Source organism: Macrobrachium nipponense, chromosome 2 (assembly GCF_015104395.2).
Source record: "Macrobrachium nipponense isolate FS-2020 chromosome 2, ASM1510439v2, whole genome shotgun sequence".
Classification (NCBI taxonomy): Eukaryota; Metazoa; Arthropoda; class Malacostraca; order Decapoda; family Palaemonidae; genus Macrobrachium; species Macrobrachium nipponense.
In genome coordinates, this window is record NC_087201.1 from 86,422,220 (window position 1) to 86,443,149 (window position 20,930).

The following is a 20,930-nucleotide window of genomic DNA, read 5'->3' on the forward strand; positions in this document are numbered from 1 at the left end:
GCAATTAAGTAACAATTAAGTTAAGGGATCGGCTGCCTAAAAACCCAAAAAATATGAAACATATTCGATTTGCTGAAAAAAATTCTATGGCTTCGTAGAGCATTCAAGAATGTGTCCACAAAGTATTATGCTAAAATTCGCCTTACTTTTCTAGTTATGGCCTGAAATGTAACAATAACTTTATACCCACAAAACACCAGTAGTACAAAAATGATTTTAGTCTGGTATAGTTTTTGTGATATATTTTACGAAAAACTTCCTTGAAATGAAATATATAATGTCAATAATAGCCTAATTGGTACCTTCTTAGTTATTCCTAGACAAGACAAAGCACGCATAATGAGTCATGAGCTCAGCGCGTGCCCACTGGCCAACAGTTGCCTATAAAACTTGCACGTTATAAGGTCGCATTTTTTCACGCTCTCTATCCTTGACTGAACTCTCTGTTTTTCTGCGGTGTTTTTAGTTTTTCACCATGCCTAAAAGGTCCAAGACTTCACTTCATGCCTCTAGAATGCGGAAAAGCCAATTGGATATGCCCATCGAAGAAGTAGAACATAGAATTCAAGAAACTAGTGCCATACAGGGGAATGAAGCGACAACGAGAGAGAGAGAGAGAGGCCGCACAGCAAATGGCCCACTCTATGATCTCTGCTGACCAGAGGCCAACCACATCCACCCCTAATCATCTCTTTATTCATTCATCACTGCTAAAGGGCAAAGATATTTTAGAAGAAAGCAGTAGATCGGAGGCTGATATTATCAACGATAGTGAAAATAAAATGATATTAAGTGAAGCAACGACTTGAAAAATTACTTGAATCACGATACCAACTTGTGGATGCAAAGTAATTTCAAGGATCCATTTGGCAAGGGATGGATTTGACACACTAGTAAAAAAGATATGTCCTAAATGCAGAGGGAAAATTATTTCAGAACCCGCAAAATGCCCACCGATTTCTACAGAAGGAAGGAAGGCTCCAATTTACAAAACCAATGTGGCAGTAGTCTATCATTCTTTGTTGGAAGATTACGGATTCGCGGGACTGAAGAGATTACATGGAACGCTTTGGTATAAAACCAATGGGAAATAGCTAAGTATTCACGCCATCTTAGATATCTTCATGATAAAATGGATACATATTTTCAGATGAAACAAGAGAAAATCTTTGAAAATATAAGAACATACTACAGAAATATATGGGAATTGTGCCTGATGAAAACGGAATACTCAATATTGACGTATCCTACAATGGACATGGATGAAAAGAGGCCATGTTTCTAATGTAGGTATGGGAGTCATAATAGAAGTGTGCACAGGATATGTGATAGACTTTGAAGTGATGAACAAAGTTTGCAAAGCATGTGCCGCTAAAATGACTGAACTAAAAGAAATGAAAATAACAGAAGAAGATTTCAATGTGTGGAGAACCCTTCATGATGAAGATTGTAATATAAACTATGAAGGTACATCAGGAGGGATGGAAACAGAAGGCGCCATAAGGATGTTTTCAAGGTCGCGAGATTTGGGATTCAGCTATGGCACCTTTGTTGGAGACGGAGATTCCAGGGCTTATAATAGTGTTTCAGCAATGAACGGTGGAAATGGACTGTATGAAAATTTAAAAGTGGCGAAAGAATGCATCAACCATGTAAAGAAAAGAATGACTAACAGAATGAAGAGACTAAGAAAAGATGAAAAAGAAGAGAGAGTAACAAGAACTGGAAAAAGAAGAAAATTTAGTGCTCTAAGTGGAAAGAATAAATTGTCGGATACAAACATTAGCATAATGACTAATTATTATGGCAGGGCAATCCACCGTAATATTGGTAAATCATGGATTGATATGAAGAAGGATATAATGGCATCATTCAACCATATATTTAGTTCCAAAGAAAATCAACGTCATGGACTTTGTCCAAAAGGGGAAGATTCTTGGTGCTATTTTCAGCGCAGCATAGCAATGGGTAAAGAAAAAGAGAAAATAAGAGTTCAAGAGATCTTCAACAGTTATCAATTTAGATGCTGAGAGTGAAAGGAAAATAAAGGCTGTGTATGAAGCACTGTGAGAAAGAATTGCTTGAACGCTGCGTTCGCGGTCTTACACAGAACGCGAATGAAAGTTTTCATTCAAAAATTTGGAACAGAGCACACAAGACTAAGTTTGCTGGAGCACAAAGATAATCAATTAATTAATATTCCTATTCATAATAATTTTGCATTAATACTCAAAAATAAAAACTAAAACCATAAAATTAATGGTAACACAGTCTTTTACTTTTTTTTAAGTTTTTCACCTTCAAAATGTATCTCCTCCCTTAGTATTGGACCAATCTACATGAAATTTCATATATAATATGGGGAAACATGGTAGATCAAAAAAAAAGCCAGGGATTTTTAATATTCTGAGTTTCTGATTTTTGGCAATTTTTTTTCTGTAATTTTTCCGGGAAAATTTCATCAAAAAATAAAAAAAATTCATATCTCGAAAATAACTGAAAAATAAAAATCCCCGCTTTATATCGAAGGTCCATATGTGTTTTATACGTGGTTCAAATCTCATCCCTTAAAACCAAAAAGCAAAGGAAGAGATGCATTTTGAAAATGCTCTGGCATCACAAAACCTAAGGTCACTGAACAAAATTTTTTCCCAGAAGTTCCACACAATATCCTTTAACAAACCCCCTATATATCAACATCCTGTCGTTAAAAAAGTCGGAAACCGGCCGATCCCCTTAAATAACTATTAATTTAAGCAAAGCAAAAAAATGCAGTTCACACAGGACAATTTTTGCATAAATTGTTAATTTGCATATTCCTCTGTATCATCCACTTAACCTACAAAAAAGCTCAACATTATTCATATTTTACCATGTAGAAAAATATAAATAAGGAAAAATTTGTTCATTATACTATAAATTACATCAGTACTGGATAAATTTCATAAAGCTAAACCATAAAATATGAGAGTGGAATCCCAACTTACAGATTGTAGAAAGATGAGTCTATATTTCTTGTACAGGCTACCATCAGAACAAGAAAATCCCACTAACTAAGGTAAATTCATATTTCATTTTGTGTAACTAAATTCATATGTATTTTATTACTCTAGTTTATCTCCAAATGTAATTCAAAGCTTTGACACATTACATCTTATGAATGTGGATAGTATAAATCACACTGAAGATATGACACAACCTTAAGACTTTTCTAAGAATTATACTTATCCATAAAACTGCATTTTTACTGTAGCAAGATTGATAACATGCCAATCGGTTAGGAGATTTGCATTTAATAAAACCAATAAATATGTCATAAATTTCATGTGCCTACATAATGCAATATTTTTTAGTGAAAATTATTTTTTATAATACAAACTTATCAATTTAACAATGCCTAATCCTGCAGTCCAGCAGCTCCACACACGCCACAGGAAAAAATTGCCACCCTCTTAGGAGGGAAAGAATCTGGCTATGTAGTTAATTCTAACCTAGGTGCCAAAGCAGGTGGCTTCCTGAGTGATTATGATTAGAGATTAAAAAGGGATCATTAAGTTGGACAGGAGCCCTATTAGTATGATCATGGTTCATAAATTACATAACCTCTCTTATTCCTTTTCCTAGTTTTTGGTAGGCCTGACACAAATATGTTAGGTTAAAACTTACTCCTTTCATATGAATGCTAGGGTTTTCATAAGGAAAGAATGTGAGATGAGGATAAAAAGTTCCAAGTAGTAAAAACTAAATAAATGAGCTGGGTAATCTCCACATAATTTATTCTGTAAAAGCTACAAATATACAACTACACCTTTGGTTGGAGTTGAAAGGAAATTTGAGAGTAAAGGGGGTTTAAGCTGTAATAAGAGGGAAACTTTGCAGCTGCACTTTGAACAAAGAGGGAGTGGAAAGTAAGATGGAAGAAAGATAATATCATCCAAGTTACCCCCCTCCTTTGTAGGGGGTGGGGGTGAGAAGGGATTCCCTGAAACGGAGCTGTTTCTGGCCGTGAAACGAGGCTGGTTATTCCCGTAGACTTAGTTACTTTACGAATTTTCATTGAACATTGAACAAAGACATGTATATGATACGGTAGTAAATGCGGTTTTCAATGGAAACTCTGAGCACAAGATTTTTGCCCTGAGTGCAAGCGGTGGAACTGGGAAGACATACCTGACAAATGCCATAATGGATTTTCTTCGCTCGGAAAGAAAGTCGTACTCGCCACTGCTCTTTCTGGCATTGCAGCTACCTTACTCCATAATGGTCGAAACACTTCACTCTAGCTCCAAGATTCCCATCAACATCACTCCTGAATCCACTTGCCAGGTGCCTGACCAAAATGCAAGTGCACAGCTCTTCAGGATGACAGACTTGATCATAATTGATGAAGTCAGCCAAGGTGACAAACTGTTATTCGAATGTTTGGATCGATCATTGCGTAACATTAGGAAGAATCAAGAGTTGTTTGGAGGAATCTGCGTTCTGTTTGTTGGTGATTGGAAGCAAATTCTTCCCGTTGTGAAACGCGGAAATCGAGCACACATAGTCAACACAACCCTGAAGACATCATACATCTGGAAGTCAGTAACAGAACTGAAAACTATCACTCAACATGAGAGTTTGCAATTCATCCGATGCAACCTTTGCATCCTATCTCGGAGACATAGGATCAGGGAACTGTTCGTACACTGAGCCTCCGAGAAATACGATTGAAGTTCGCTCTGAATTTGTGCTAGAATCCTCTTCTGTTTCTGATATTTGCAAATTTGTCTTTGATGGATTGAGTGAGAGTTATGCGGACCCGTCATGGCTATGTTCGCGAGCTGTAATAGCTTCAACCAATGAAGTTGTCAATAGTGTCAATGACCACATGATAAACAACTTCCCCGGAGAAAGTCGTGAATATTTCAGCTCAGACACAATAGAAGATGAAAATTACCATCAATATCCGCAAGATTTTTTGAATAACTTAATCCATTGGGACTGCCAGTGCACAAAATAATGTTGAAGAAGTACTGCCCGGTAATGTTGCTTCAGAATTTCGATCCTGCCAATGGACATTGCAACGGAACGAGGTACACCGTTATGGAGCTAAACTCCCACGTTATCGAAGCAGAGATAGCAACGGGCCCTCACACCGGCAAACGTCTGTTCATCCCCCGGATTCCTCTGATGCCTTCGGACAACCAGTTTCCGTTCCACTTACGGCGCATGCAGTTTCCCTCAACCTGGCCTTCTCATTCACTGCAAACAAGTCGCATGGGCCAGACTCTTTGGATCGTGTTAGCGTGTTTCTGCCGTCACCCATGTTCACGCATGGCCAACTGTATGTGGCAATGAGCAGAGTAACTGACTCTGCCAACTTGAAATTTAGTTGTGGACAAACTGATAATATTGTGTACAAAGAGGTTCTGTAGAAGGTATGTATAAAAATTGCCCTTATCTTAATATTGCTGAACAAATAGTACATATAAATTTTTCACTTCTGCACCCGTATTTTATCAAGTTTACTAGTAATACTAATTGACAAGAAAGAGCCTTGTTGTTCAGCTACCTGATCTGGCAGTAATCTCTAGAGCATCCTCAGAGAAACTTCTCTTTATGAGGCATAGCTAGATAACCACATGTGAAGGTGGAGTTGGTCTAGGTTCTGATCATAATCTTTAGTGCAACTCCTTGGATAGCTTCTTTCACGTTGGTAGTTTTCAGTGTATTATCTGGAGTGACTACATGTCTGGATATCACCCTTGCAGAAAACAAATGGATAAAATTATGATCCACCACTATTTGAATGGTATCAACCTGTCAAGAATGGTATCAACCTGTCAAGAAACAGTCATATTAGGGATAATGGAGGGAAGGCAAACTCTGCAAGATTGCCTCAGGGGATAATGAAGGGACTGTTTGGGTTACCTGATTCAAGGGTTCATGTTCCTCTGGGCGGACGGATGTAAATTGCAGTAGATATGCTTCTTGCCTTTTCCTCTGCTTCATATCAGCTGTTGTGTGTAATGCTGGTCTGTCTCTGACAAGGAAATATTGCCCATTCAGGGAGAGAAGACCAGCTACATTTTGTTCTTTAGCATTTTGTTTTTGTTATTTTGAAGATATTTTGAAAACATTTGTTTCAAGACATTAATGTTTCTTTTCTCTTTAATTTTATCTTGTTATACATTTTCTAGGAACGTAGCAATATTTTAGTCTTTCAGAATTTGTGTGATTCGGGATGTTAGAGGTTCTTGTTGGTGACAAGGTTTATATGCTAGAATTTGGCTTTCTAGCATAGAAGTGGACCCACAATTCCTCAAAACGAATTTCAATGGTGGAAAATCTCTGATTGCACTGATCCTGCCTGCTTGCAGGACCAGCCATGATTTCAGTCTCACCTCTTTCCAGTCATTTTGCATGGGGAGGGGCACGAGTTGTATGATCACTCCCTTCCCTTTATTCTTACAGATAAGTATTATTCTTTTTGCTCTCTCAGGATACAAAATATCTTTTTCTCGAGAGAGAACATATTATTTGTACTACTAATAGCTGCTTATAACTGCCAAATACCCTGTACCCTTTAAACTAAAACTTATAACTCACTATTTTAACAGTTCACTGCATAATTTAAGGGGTGAAACAAAAATATACTATAAATTATCATACTACACCCCAAACCATCATCCCAAAACACCTATGGTCATCTTACGTTACCTTCCTATAACTGTTACTCTAAAGATATATGTACACCCCTAAAATGCTTATATCTGCCTATTTCAACAGTTCTCTGCCCAACCTGACAGTTCAAACAAAAATATGTGTGTCGTTTTGATCCTTTATTTTTCCTGTGTCCTTGGTGGTGGTTAATTTGTACCCTCTTGTTATTAATTGTTGAGTAAATGTAATTAACCACTACTAACCCAATATAATTAAGCCTTGCAGTAACTTGACTATATAAAAAAATACCCAAGATTAGTATTCTTCATCTTTCCATTTCCCTCAATTTGTTTTGTTTATTTACTGTCAGTCATCTTTTGTTGCCTGGCCAAGATTGGCAAGTAAGAACTACATAACCACAGATGCATAAGTAATTCAAGTGGAATACAGTATAGTAGTACTATCATATTAATGGTATTATTCACAAATATGCAAGGTTAAGGTGACAACATACTACTGTAGTACTGCCACTTTGCACCAATAAGCTTTACTTCAACAGTATCTTTACCAGCAGCAAACAATTTTTAAACACTTTTAGAGTAGTCATATATTTTAAAAATGCCCTCACTTTAGAAATACAGGCAAACCAAATCATTTGATAAATTAAATGAAAACCAAATCATTTGATAAATTAAATGAAAACCAAGTCATTTGATAAATTAAATGAACAACTGCTGTGACTATCTAAATATACGTCGATGTCCTGAAATCTTAATAAAGTTCCTACTAGAATTCTTACATAGACCAGAGGCATGGATCCATATACAATTGTACTTCTTACAATTAAAAGAAAAAAATTTAAATCTTAAAACCAAAAACTTAAAAATGAAGTTTTTATTGTAAAACTAATATTGTAATACCTACCTGAACACCTGAACTAGCCCTGGTCACTTACCAGCCCGAACCATCATTTATTAAAAATTTACCAAATCTTTGGTTAAAATAAACGATCAGTGTTGCCAATCTCCTGGCAAACACCCTCGTTACCTAGTTACCAGCCCACCGCTAGTAGCCCTGCCTCACGGGCCGGTCACACCTGCCCTCTCACGTCAATCATAACTCAATAACTCTGTATGAGAGGGGAGGAGGGTGGGAATCATTCAGGTGTTCAGGTAGGTATTACAATATTAGTTTTACAATAAAAACTTCATATTGCAATACACCCCCTGAACACCTGAACTAGCCCGATTAACAACATTAATTTGGAGGTGGGGAATCAAATCTGCCCGGCCCTCCACTGTACTAGTTGTCAGTCAATATAATTGAGTACGCGAGTCAGTCTCAAGTTCATTTGTCACTCGTCCAAGCTAATCTCCCATGTGTGGCCTTCTAGGCCTGCCATATGTGGAGGGAAAAACTCCCTGCACCTCTACCCTAAGGTCAAAACTCATTGAGTGCGGAAGGGATACAAACCTGTTTCCTCTCAGCTGGCTATGTGCCTCACCTGAGTAGAGGAAAAACTGAAGACCTCCCATGTGGCTCTCGGCCTCTCATGTATGGAGGGAATCTGAAGACCTCCCATGTGGGGCTCGCCTCTCATGTAGGAGGGAATCTGAAGACCTCCCATGTGGCTCTCGGCCTCTCATGTATGGAGGGAAACTGAAGACCTCCCATGTGGCCTTAGGCCTCTCATGTACGGAGGAGACAACGGTGTCGTCGATCGTAGTGATGTCCTCTCTTGTAGTGTTGTACCTGCCTGTCTGTACTCTGCCTGGTTGGCACTTGGAAGAATACCCTCAGATAGACCCAGACATGTTCTTTCCTATCTTTCCTAATACTTAAAATCCTCTTGTGATATATCATATCATGAATACCTTATACATATTCCGAATATTCGCTCCCTACTCTAATACTAACTCAGACAGCAAGATTGTTGGGTTTAAAATAGAATTTAGGCCAAAGGCCGAGTATTGGGACCTATGAGGTCAGTCAGCGCTGAAGGGAAATTGAGAAAGTTTGAAAGGTGTGAAAGGAAGAAAAACCTCTGTTGCACAATGAGTCCAGTGTTAGGAGAGCGTGGAAAATAGGATGAGAGAATATGGAGAGAATATGAAATCAGAAAAGTGAGAGAAGAGAGAGAGAGGAGAGAGGAAGGGGAGAAGGAGAAGAGAGAGAGAGAGAGAGAAGAGGATAAGAGTTAGGAAAGAAAGAGAGAAGAATAAGAAAATCAGGGAAAGAAAGAGAGAGAGAAGATAAAATCAGGGGAAAAGAAGAGGAGAGAGGGAGAGGAGAGAGAGAGAGAGAGAGAGAGAGAGAGAGAGAGAGAGAGAGAGAGAGAGAGAGAGAGAGAATCGTCTAGGATAAAGAGAGAATATAAAATCAGGGAAAAGAGAGAGAGAGAATATAAAATCAGGGAAAAAGAGAGAGAGAGAGATAAAATCAGGGGAGAGAGAGAGAGAGAGAGAGAGAGAGAGAGACGAGGAGAGAGAGAGAGAGAGAGATTACGATCGTCTAATATCTCCACCTCCGCAAATTGCAGCAAGTTAAAAGGGTATTATCTTAACGATAATACTCGTATAACTCCGTACAGCTATGAACAACCGAACGAGAACTTGTTGCTAATGCGATCGACTCCTATAACAACATCACTTTATTGTATTGATCAGCGTGTGACAGTAATCGAATCCGATAGCAACATCCGTTATTGTATTCATCCGCGTGGGACGGTAATTACTGTATTCATGTTATAAATGCAGCTGAAGCTAATAAGGCAAAAATTACGTTCATCAGCAACCTGGACAGAAGTCCCACCCGAGCTTATGGTTATGAATTCCAACGGCAGCCGTTGGTAAAAGAAAAACTAATTAGCATGAAAGAGCTCATTACTGTTGTTTTCACACAGACAAAGGATTAATAACGTATATAAAGTGTAAGGTTCGTATACCTATGAAAACGAGTGAAAAACGAACGGAATCCTAAATTTAACGCCATCTAACCCGAGGGAAAAACTAGCTTCCGATGAGACGTATCAGTCAAATTTTGGTCTTAAATTACATCGTAAGACGAACAGTATGACTTCGTTACATAAGTTAAGTATCCAGATATTCATTAATATGCTAACTAAGGACAAAAACATTAGCCGAGACCAAGTGATATGGTTGAATCTGAAGCCAAGGAGAAAAAAAAAAAAAAAAAAAAAAAAAAGACTAGCCGGCATCCTTGTCTGTCTAAACCACACCTCCTTACAATAGTGCTGTTTGACGACAAGCTAGTGTAATTATAATTTAATTGAAAAGTAATAAAATAATATTTAAAGGTACTTAAATTAACTTTATTAGGCCTAATATTATTAAATTTCAGTTGTCATTGTAATTTGATAATACGACTGGTAATAATTTGTAACTGTAATTGACATAAGCTCAATGTAAATACTGACGGCAATAGGTCTGTTAAACGTATGAAGACGTCATACATACAAATTCCTTATATCTGACCATCTGATTGTATGCCCCAAGATAGATACCTCATTGACTATATTAAATTTCAACATAGTTGAAGACACGTCTCCTTTAAGACGTTTGTACAAACTTGGCATAAGTGAGAGTGTTGTTACGTTGGTCATTTTAGTCAATCAGGAGAATGAGATGGATACGGCGACGCAAACCCGTATTCGTCATCCGCTGATTCCAGCGTGAATGACTGCCGAGTTTAGTGTTTATACTACGCCAATATGATGATACACATAATACAATTATAATGCTTTAGTCGGACAGAATCCGATCTTCATTCTGTTCGATTACATTCATATTAATTATCCTCAGATCGGATTCTCGTTCGTTTCAATTACACCTGTATTGAATTACCCGAAGTCAAGAATGCCTTAAGCCTACAGCGTTAGCCAAAATAAAAATAACTACCGATAGGTTTGTACAGCGAATACTTTAGGTTAGGCTAGGCTACTGAATATGCATACGATATATCATCGTGAACACTAGGCTAACCGTAGTTAATTTTATTCGATTTCTCTTCATACTGAATATCGTAAGTCAATATGCATTGAACGGAGAATTAGTTGATATTAACAATTATCGTATCGTATACGTAGATGGAAAGTAACCTTAAAGACGAAGGAGCATATCTGAAAGACCAACCCTGGCCTAAAAGCTTCTGATGCACGGAACTCGAAGCAGGAAAAAGCCTAAGATGCTCTAAGGACACTGTGCCTCTAAAAACTACTACTTTTATACAAAACGACCCGAAGAAGCCTGCACTTCTCTTCCTAAACTAAACACTATGTAGCCTATTATCCCTACTCGGCTATATCTGACCTAAGTTTTTATCATCCTGAGAACTTACACATCGAGGGAAGGGGAATCTGCTGCCAACACTGCCTGCTCCGCGCCAGGGGGGACGGCGGATCCTGCCCGTGGGCTTGCGGATCCCCATAACCCCCAGCACCGGTTAGGGCTGATTCTGGAACAGGCAGGGGAGCTGGAAAAGAACGATTAGTAATTTCAGTATCCCTATTGCTCGATCTATCCTCACATAATCTTGACCTAAAATCGGTAACAGAGATGTCATCGAGGGAAGGGGAATCTGCTGCCAACACTGCCTGCTCCGCGCCAGGGGGGACGGCGGATCCTGCCCGTGGGCTTGCGGATCCCCATAACCCCCAGCACCGGTTAGGGCTGATTCTGGAACAGGCAGGGGAGCTGGAACAGAACGATTAGTAATTTCAGTATCCCTATTGCTCGATCTATCCTCACATAATCTTGACATAAAATCGGTAACAGAGATGTCATACTCGATGTCAGCGTACTCTCAAGTCTCTTAAAGAGCACTGTCTCTAAGTCTTTATCTTGATCTACGTTAGTCTCTTCCTGCCTACAGTTACTTCTTAATACGAGACCTTTCCTATGTTTGAGATACCCTAACCTCTGTTCCAAAGACCACTCCTGACATTCCAAACATCTGGTCTTTACAATATATTGAACAGGCCTACAATTTACGCATAAGGAATGACTATCGTGTCATAGGGTACTCATCCTTTTCTTGCATTGTTGGCAAAGACGATACGTTGTTGAACTCCCGCTCGTCGTTTCTGTGATGTCGTGGCCGAGGATGCAGTAGTCGTTGTCGTAGCCTGTGTTTGTTTCTTCCTTTGCAGAATCAATGTCTAATGACAAGGTATTAAGAGCAATCCAACCGTAATCCAAAGGGATGCGTAATTCGTCACCAAATTCAATCAAATCAAAGGTGCAAATGAAGGCCGGGCAAGACCAAAAAGGAGTTCGCTGTGGATACATCTGTACTCCACCGCGAACGATAAGTGATTGACGTGAGAGGGCAGGTGTGACCGGCCCGTGAGGCAGGGCTACTAGCGGTGGGCTGGTAACTAGGTAACGAGGGTGTTTGCCAGGGGATTGGCAACACTGATCGTTTATTTTAACCAAAGATTTGGTAAATTTTTAATAAATGATGGTTCGGGCTGGTAAGTGACCAGGGCTAGTTCAGGTGTTCAGGGGGTGTATTGCAATTAGCCCACTAAAGATTCGGAATTAAATCTCAAAATTACAAACGCACAGTATTATAAATAATTTTATCAAGACAAATGTGCCCTGCATTAATTTTCTTAGACCCCCACTGCAATTTCCTGATAGATCCCTTCTTAAATGGGGGGTTGGAAAGCCAGCAAATGATACAAGCCAGAAAGCAATGCAACTAGGATTCATATGAACACTGCAAAGAATATTTCTTACTCCCTACAGTGTAACATGCAAGGCACAACAAAATTCATACTAAATTCATTAACATTTTTAATGCTATACATACCTTTCCAGATTCATCTCGTTGCTTACGTTCCTGAATGGCAAACAATCTCTCTATCCCAAAACTAAACCCCAACACAGGGAACAGTTTTTTTCTTGGGGTCAAACATCCCCACCAGGCCATCATATCGTCCACCACCTGCAACACTTCCTACAGTCCCCTCTTCATTGCTGGTTTGACCCGCAGACAAGACTGCTTCATATATTACGCCAGTGTAGTAATCAAGTCCTCTAGCAAGACCCATGTCAAACACCAAGTATGTGTCAACACCTAAATCCTTACAGTAGTCAAAAAGGAGCTTCAAATCTGCTAACCCAGCCTGCAAGAACAGCGTTCCTTGAATTACATCAGTCAGTAAAGGCATCTTCATAACCAATAGCAGTCACAGAGTGCTGCACAAGGTACATGGTAGATACTGTAATATTTGTTTAGTCTAGGGAACTGTAAATCATAAGCGTTGTTTTGGTTTAAGTTACTGACAAATAACAACTATTAATCATCATCCCAAGTTCATGACAACTGATTTGAGATTTACTTAATTTCAATATGATAATCTTACTACTAACACTGAACAGTTCCATAAGTGCCAAGAACTGTTTAACAACAAGAATTTTTAAAAACTTCCTTACCAGCTTCATTTAGCAAAATAATTAAGTCCTTAAATTTACCTTGATATTATGATATTGGACATATAAGGAACTATGCTAATTTTTTTTAGGTAAAACTGCAAAATACCTGGGACTTCTATCATTCTTCAGGCTCAGATCTTTACTCCTTATCTATACAAATATCTGAATTTCTTAATTTACTTTCACTGTTCATTTGTGCAATCTCAGTTACTTTTCTCATATTTACACTCTTTGTATATGCAAATATCTGAATGATTATTCTTTCGTTTACATTCTTCACCCATGCTAACATCTGAATTATTTTCTTATATTTGATTCATAATCTATGCAAATGTCAAAATCATTTTTATTACATATTAGCATTCTTGATTTACACACTATTTTTCTGATATTTGCATTCTTTGTCTAGCTCCACTCCAGTATCTCAACTTTCTGAGTGTTCCTGATGGGAACATAAAAAATCAGTTATTAAGTTCTGATGAAATAAAAAAAAAAGGTTTATATAATTGGATAGAATAACTAAATTCCAGATCTCACATAAATTACCAACATCTTTCCCTATCAGTTACATAACTTATTCTTTTTTTGTAAATTGGTGGAAAAACAAAAATAGGAAAATCTTGAAGTTTTGCAAATTGTTTTAAGAAGTGCTCTCCAGATTCAATTAAAGAGATTAACCACATGTGGTAAATGGAAACAAGTACTATACAACAAAAAGCAACTGAATCTCCTATGAAGCCCTTTACATATGCTTTCCTGGGTTCCTTCTGATGAAACAAAGGTTTATATAGTTGGATGGAATACCTAAACTCCAGATATCACAGAACTTACCAACATCTTTCCATATCAGTTACAGGACTCTTCCTTTTGTACATTTGGTGGAAAAACGAAAAGGAAAATCACTAAGTTTTACAAATTGTGTTTTTATAAGCGCTCTCCAGATTCAATTAAAGAGATTAACCACGTATGGTGAATGGAAACAAGTATATAGTACTATACAAAAATCAACTGAATCTGCTATGGAGCCCTGAGTCCATATGCTTTCTTTGGTTCCTTCTATGTCTTTACTATTCTAACTTATAATCTATATTTTACTATTAGTGTTCAACTTCTGCCTGGCAGGTGCCCTCTGATCTTTCTATGCCATTTTTTGGAAAAAGATCTGTTACTTACCCTTGGGTATTTCTCCAAAATTTTCAGGTAGTTTTTTCTCATTTTTACTGCCAGCACAATGGAACCAAATGAAATCTAACAAATACGAATCTTAAAGCAAGATCTAATTAATTTGGTGGCCAGCTAAGCATAACAGTCAACAGTAACACTCAAATGTTTTTGCAAAAGTTTGTTCAAATAAAGGAAATATAAACTTTAAAGTAATACAGAATTGAACAAGAAAACCAACTACTAGAAGTACTTTATGTCCTTTCAACAACATAAACATCTTCTTCAGCTCAATCTGTTTCATTTTTAGTTTTACCTGGGATACAGGAGAGTCTTTCAATCTGTCATCATTTTTCAATTTCTCTATAAGCTCTTCTCCACCTGACTGTTGGACATATTCACCAATCAGATCAGCAACATTTTCATCCAATCCTTTCTCTATGACCATTTCTTTCCTGACATCCTCCCATGGTGATTTATCAAGCTTGTCAACAGCTGAACAAATCGGGCGGAATTTTTCTGCTGGTACACCGCATGCACCAAAAACGCCATCAAGAATTTTCCGATGATTGACCTGAAAGTTGTTACAATTCCGTTAAATACATAAAAGAATAGATTCTAATACCCTATTAAAAACACTGAATGTTTCAATCATGTTTTTAAATATAAAAATAAAGCAGTTTTGTTCAATAATAAATTTACCATCACTGAAACACCTAGCTGATTAAATTTCATTAGCAGAACAGAATATTTTTCTTCAAACAACAAGGCAGGAAGCAATTCAAGGCATATTATTACAAAGCTCCAAGATTAACAATTTAGTTTGTTTGCACTGGTAACTTTAAATTATATTCGACAAAATAAAAAAAAGTATAAAGCATTTAATATAAAATTTAACTTTCAATATGACATTTAGCATAAAAGATGTATAAAATCGTATGTAACCGCAGTGACATCACGCACAGCTGACTTGAGACTGAATGAGGGAGTGTTGATATGTTGAGGAAAGGAGAAGAGACAGTTAAAATATTATTGCATGTATGTAAAAGCAATAACAATTCACATAAAAAAGGGAATTTCCCAATAAATTTAATGTAATGATAAAATATGAAAACAATTAAACAAATGTCAGCTACAGAAAAAGAAAAAAAAAGAAAAAAAAGAAAAAAAGAGGAAAAAAAAAATCCTCATGTTTGCACTGGTAACTTTAAATTATATTCGACAAAATAAAAAAAAGTATAAAGCATTTAATATAAAATTTAACTTTCAATATGACATTTAGCATAAAAGATGTATAAAATCGTATGTAACCGCAGTGAAAAAAGAGAGGAAAAAAAAATCCTCATGTTTGCACTGGTAACTTTAAATTATATCGACAAAATAAAAAAAAAGTATAAAGCATTTAATATAAAATTAAACTTTCAATATTACATTTAGCATAAAAGATGTCTAAAATCGTATGTAACCGCAGTGATGTCACGCACAGCTGACTTGAGACTGAATGAGGGAGTGCTGATATGTTGAGGAAAGGAGAAGAGACAGTTAAAATATTATTGCATGTATGTAAAAGCAATAACAATTCACATAAAAAAAGGGAATTTCCCAATAAATTTAATGTAATGATAAAATATGAAAACAATAAATGCAGTACAGAAAAAGAAAAAAAGAAAAAAGAAAAAAAAGAGGAAAAAAAAAGTCTTAACTGAGCCATTGTTCGGTGCGCCAAGTGAGACGGTCTAGTTGAACAATATTAACAAAACAGTAAATGAAAGAACAAGGCTTTTCTCACTTGAGGTAGAGGGAGGGGGCGTTTATATTTCTGAGGAATAATGATAAAACATGGAAACAATCAAATGCAATACAGTAAAAGAAAGAAAGAAAAAAAAAAAAAAAACTTGCTTCCCACTGACTTATCAGTTGGGCTGGGATGATTATTCGCCCATTTCACTCACAATCGATCTGCCCAAATCGCATTTATTTTTGTTATGGTAAAATACCTACCTAGTGACAATTGCTTTTTAGGATTTTTCACTATTGCAAAAGTAACTAAGCTCTGTAATATAGAAACTGGCGCCACTTTCAGCTTCTGCATGCCTTCGATTGTTTGCTTAAGCGGCTTCCTTGTGAAAAGTTATTTCAGCTCTCTTCCCTTTTCTTGCATTCTTGACTTATTGCTTATTTGCAAAATCCTCATGTTTGTTTTAAAAGTCTGCCATTTGCCAACAATAAGTTGATGTATTGAGGCATAATTAATCTCTTTAATGCAATTAAGATCCCAAGTGTAAACAAACCCTGATTACTCCTCATCTTCTCTCTCTCTCTCTCTCTCGTCTCTCTCTCTCTCTCTCTCTCTCTCTCTCCTCTCTCTCTCTCTCTCTCTGAGACACAATCGGATATGCACACTATCGATGCATTTGATTATCCTTGTACCTAATGCGCAAATAAATTGATTTTGTTATCAACCTTTGCATACTGCAACAAATTTAATTTCCTCAAAGGGTTCCCTCTCTCTTTCCTCCAACCACCAACCAGTTGGGTGCCATTTTCACCAAACAGTTCGTAAACCGTACACAGAAAAAATAATATTTAAAAAATGTTACTTCATATAATGTACTATTTCATTACTTTACACTCTTAATTTAACTTTTGAACAAATTAATAATAGAAATAATTTGGATAGGGAGACTTTATGGGTTGGCTGGAACAAATTATCCTGATTTCCTTTATTTCTTATGGGATATTTGTTTCATATTTCGAACAAATCGTACTTCAAACAGCCTTCTGGAACAGATTAAGTTCGAAGTCTGAGGTACTATTGTATATTAAAACCCCTTTGGCAGATCTGAGGGACACCTTTGCTGAATCTAATATAGCACTGTTCTCGTAGTTGGATCCAGTAACTTTGGCAATAGATGCCACACCCCGGAATAGAGACAGCCTAAATAACAACACTTTTCTCCCATTCGGTTCTCTAGATACGTACACATCTTGATGAACCTTTATATTTTTGTGAACAGATTTAACAAATGTGAGCATTCCTTACATAACAAAGAAAGTCTACGCCCAACTCATCCAACCCCAACAACACATAAGTGTAAATAAAAATGGAGGTTTAGGAATTCACAGATATGTTTAAATAAAAATGAAGGTTTAGGAATTCATATTCATCTTCTTTAAATACTATATACAATTTTTATATGCCTGGTGTACTGTGTCAAATCTATAAAATATTCAAATTTATAATGATAAAAATAACACCATGTCATAAAAAATAACACCATGTCTTATAATTACCATTGCTAACAAAAAATACCAGTTCTACTTTCCATTTGAATATCATAATTTGTGTGTAAATACTCATTCAAATAATCTATTTCAAGTACTGTATAGTAATTAATCTAAACGGCACTTGCACAAAGAAAAAAAACTTTTAAATATGTAATCCAAAGTGCTAAACGTACCTTAATGGTAAAGTCACCAAGATCTAGCTTTGATAAAACTTGGTGAACAAGCTGCACACATTCAGCATCTGGAATCATAGCATCATACTGGCCAGCTATATCAAAATCACACTGGTAAAACTCTCGATAACGTCCTGTTGGATACAAAAATTACATACTTCACAAAAGTGTAAAATTAGAAAAAAAAAAAAATCAAAAGCAGGCTTCAATTGATTTTATCCTTCTAAGTACGTCAGCAGCTGATAATTAGCGCAAAATAAATTAATACACAATATAAAAAATATGCAAGAGAAAAGCAAAATATAACTTACTACAAATAGCCTATAAGAAAGATTAAAAAAAATTCTATTAACTACGTACCTCTCGTCATTGCTGGATTATCTCTTCGGTATACTCTTGCAATATGATATCGTTTAATATTTGTAATCTTATTCATGGCCACATAACGAGCAAATGGAACTGTCAAGTCGTAACGCATTGATAAAATCTCTCCACCTTGATCTTCCAAATCATATATGAGTTTGGAATCTTCTCCATATTTGCCAGTCAGAACTTCCTAGGAAAGCAAATAAAAACAGGTTTTGACAAAGGAAAAACCTATTTTTGGTAGTCACTGTTGACTCCTAAAGGATTATCCTTTCCATGATCTACCCATAGCGCCATGGTTACCAGACTAATGTCAAAGAATTCTTTTAACTGGTCTTGTGGCCAGGTATTGTGTCGTAATGATAAACATTATCAATGGACTCTAAGAGGACACTTTCTATTATCCTCAGCAAACACTAATACCCCATTTAATTAAGTCAAAACCGCAAGAAAAAGAAGTGGTTATGCACATACACACTGTCATATTGTTTACATTCGACCAAAATCCAACCATGCCACCATTCCTTTTGGTTCGTTAATGCAGGATGATCCCTTACCAAACCCCATGTCTTTTCGTCAGGGAAGTGGGAAGAGGGTTTTGAGGAGTCAACAGCAACTACCAAAAAATAGGTTTTTCCTCCGTCAAAACCTTTTTTATGATAATGTAGTCACTGTCTTGTCTTCAGGGAGCTTTACAAAGAAATTGACAAGTGACAAAAAGCTCTTGAATTTTAATCCTGACGACCCAAAAAAATTTTTGGTCCAGGGTCAGACCATTTGTTTCAAGGCCCCATTCATTATTCCAAATACCATTTGGTTTGGTAGCAAAAAACAAGAAACTAAGTGCGAACTTACATCTTTTAGGGTGAAGTTCTGTGGTGACTAACCTAAGCATGCTGGATATGATTGCAGTGTTGTCAAATCTTCCCAGCGGTAGTTAGCGTATCCACTTGTTAGGAAAACCTGTGGTTTGCCACTTTAGCGCATATGGTTCAAGACTATCCATGCCACATACTGATACACAGTGTAGTCGAATTTGTTCGAGCTAGTAGCAAGTGTTGCTCGAGTGTAGGAAAAAACAAAGCTTTTGGGATGTCTGTCATGACCTCTAGGTAAACCTTTAAGTGCTTGAACTGGGCACAATGTTTTGTCTACTAATTCTAGTTTACTTAGAACAGGAGATTTCCTTTTTAAAGGAATCCCATTCTTGGCCAGGACTGACAGGCCAGAGGACAATAATAATCGTTTGTCAGCCATTTGAGTTATGTATTGTCCCCATCTAAGAGAGCCCAGTTTGCTAATATAAGTTCCTGATACTAATGCAATCAAGAAGATCGCATATTGTAGCTTGTGAGTTGTGGTTGTATCGTGTCCAATGAATTGTGGGGCTGATCAAAATCTAAGCATCTTGTTCAGGGACCAAGCAATAGGAACCCTTCTATAGCGGTATAGCGGATCTTTGCAGTGCAAAGGACTGTAGAGGGGAAGTGACAACTTATATACTATAGTCAAATCACGAAATCATATAACAAAGGTTCCTTTAATGTTGCCTTGTATTCCATAATTGTTGTAACTGCAAGGTATTTGTCTTCAAAATGGGATAAGAAATTTTAAAATTATTTCCACAAAGTTTTTGTGGAAATAATTTTTGTGGAAATAATTTTGTGGAAATAGTTTTTGACTGGGCTCTCAGTATGGATATAATGTAACTGTATCTTCAATACATACTGGTATTGCCAGATATATGAAGTTTGTAATTTTTGCACTAGGTACCTATCTAACAATGTTGAGGGAGTAATTTTCACGGTATGGGCTATATTTAATCGAAGGTCTTGGCTCAGAAAGGAGGATCCCTAAACGAATTTCCCTCCTACTGACTGGGATAAAACAGTGGACAGTTTTGGAATTTACCTTTTCACCCATTGTTAAAGAAATAGGAACCAATGCCTGTTTGGCCAATTTGGGGCTATTAAGTAAGCTGTTCCTTAGTAGGTTAGGAGGTTGCTCCACACTTTTGAAATCTGGAACAAAGGAGGAAACGGGTATATCGTCCTCCATTTGTTCCAGTCTTGTAGGCAGGCACCTCTTGCTGTTGCTTACCTGGCAGTTTGTGATTTCCATATGTGGCAAACAGGTCCACTTCCATTTGTGAAAGCATGTTGGCTATTTTCCAAAAAGGAGTGGTTGTCTAACACCACTCTGTTGCGGCTGTTGTTTTCCTTGGTAGGGAGTCTACTATTACATTGATAGGCCCCATAAGGTGAATTGCAGACAAGTATACCACTTCCTTGCTTGCCCCATCAAAGGATGGCCAGCATTACAAGAGTACTGAGAGGAGGCAAGTATCATCCCAACCTCTTAATGTAGGGCATTGCAGTTATGTTGTCTCAAACCAACCAAATCTCTCTCTTCTAGAGGTCTGAGTTTTTTTGAGAAACAAAAAGACAATACATCAGCTCCCGGAACTTGATACAATTCCTCAGAGTAGCTGAACACCTCCCTCCCACCTGAAGATCCCCCCAACCTGTCAATAAGGCATCTGTGTGCATTGTTATTCATACTGACTGAGAAGTCGGGGAGGCCTGTATCGCCAGAGATTCCTTCCAGGATAAAGGCCGAAGTATCCCCCAACTTTTTTAATCATTTGATAGGGTCAGTCTCGCATCTTGTTTGTTGCATGCAATTTGTTAGCATTCATTTCTTGTAATCTGAGTATTGGATCTATTATTGGTGCAAATTGCAACAAGCCTGTCAAATGTTCTAATTGCCATTTGGAAACTCTGAGCTGTGCAAGGCAGGTTTTGAGGATATGCCTTATTCTGTTTTGAATATATTGGGG

General features: G+C 37.1%; 1 protein-coding gene and 1 pseudogene across 1 annotated transcript in view; one reads left to right on the forward strand and one right to left on the reverse strand.

Moving 5' to 3' along the window:
* Nucleotides 1–20,930, forward strand: part of LOC135221242 (elongation factor 1-beta-like) — a 127,540-nt gene that overhangs the window by 23,991 nt on the left and 82,619 nt on the right. The window lies entirely within an intron of this gene.
* The window catches only part of LOC135220753 (histidine--tRNA ligase, cytoplasmic-like), a 66,024-nt pseudogene continuing 57,517 nt past the window's right edge, over nt 12,424–20,930 (reverse strand).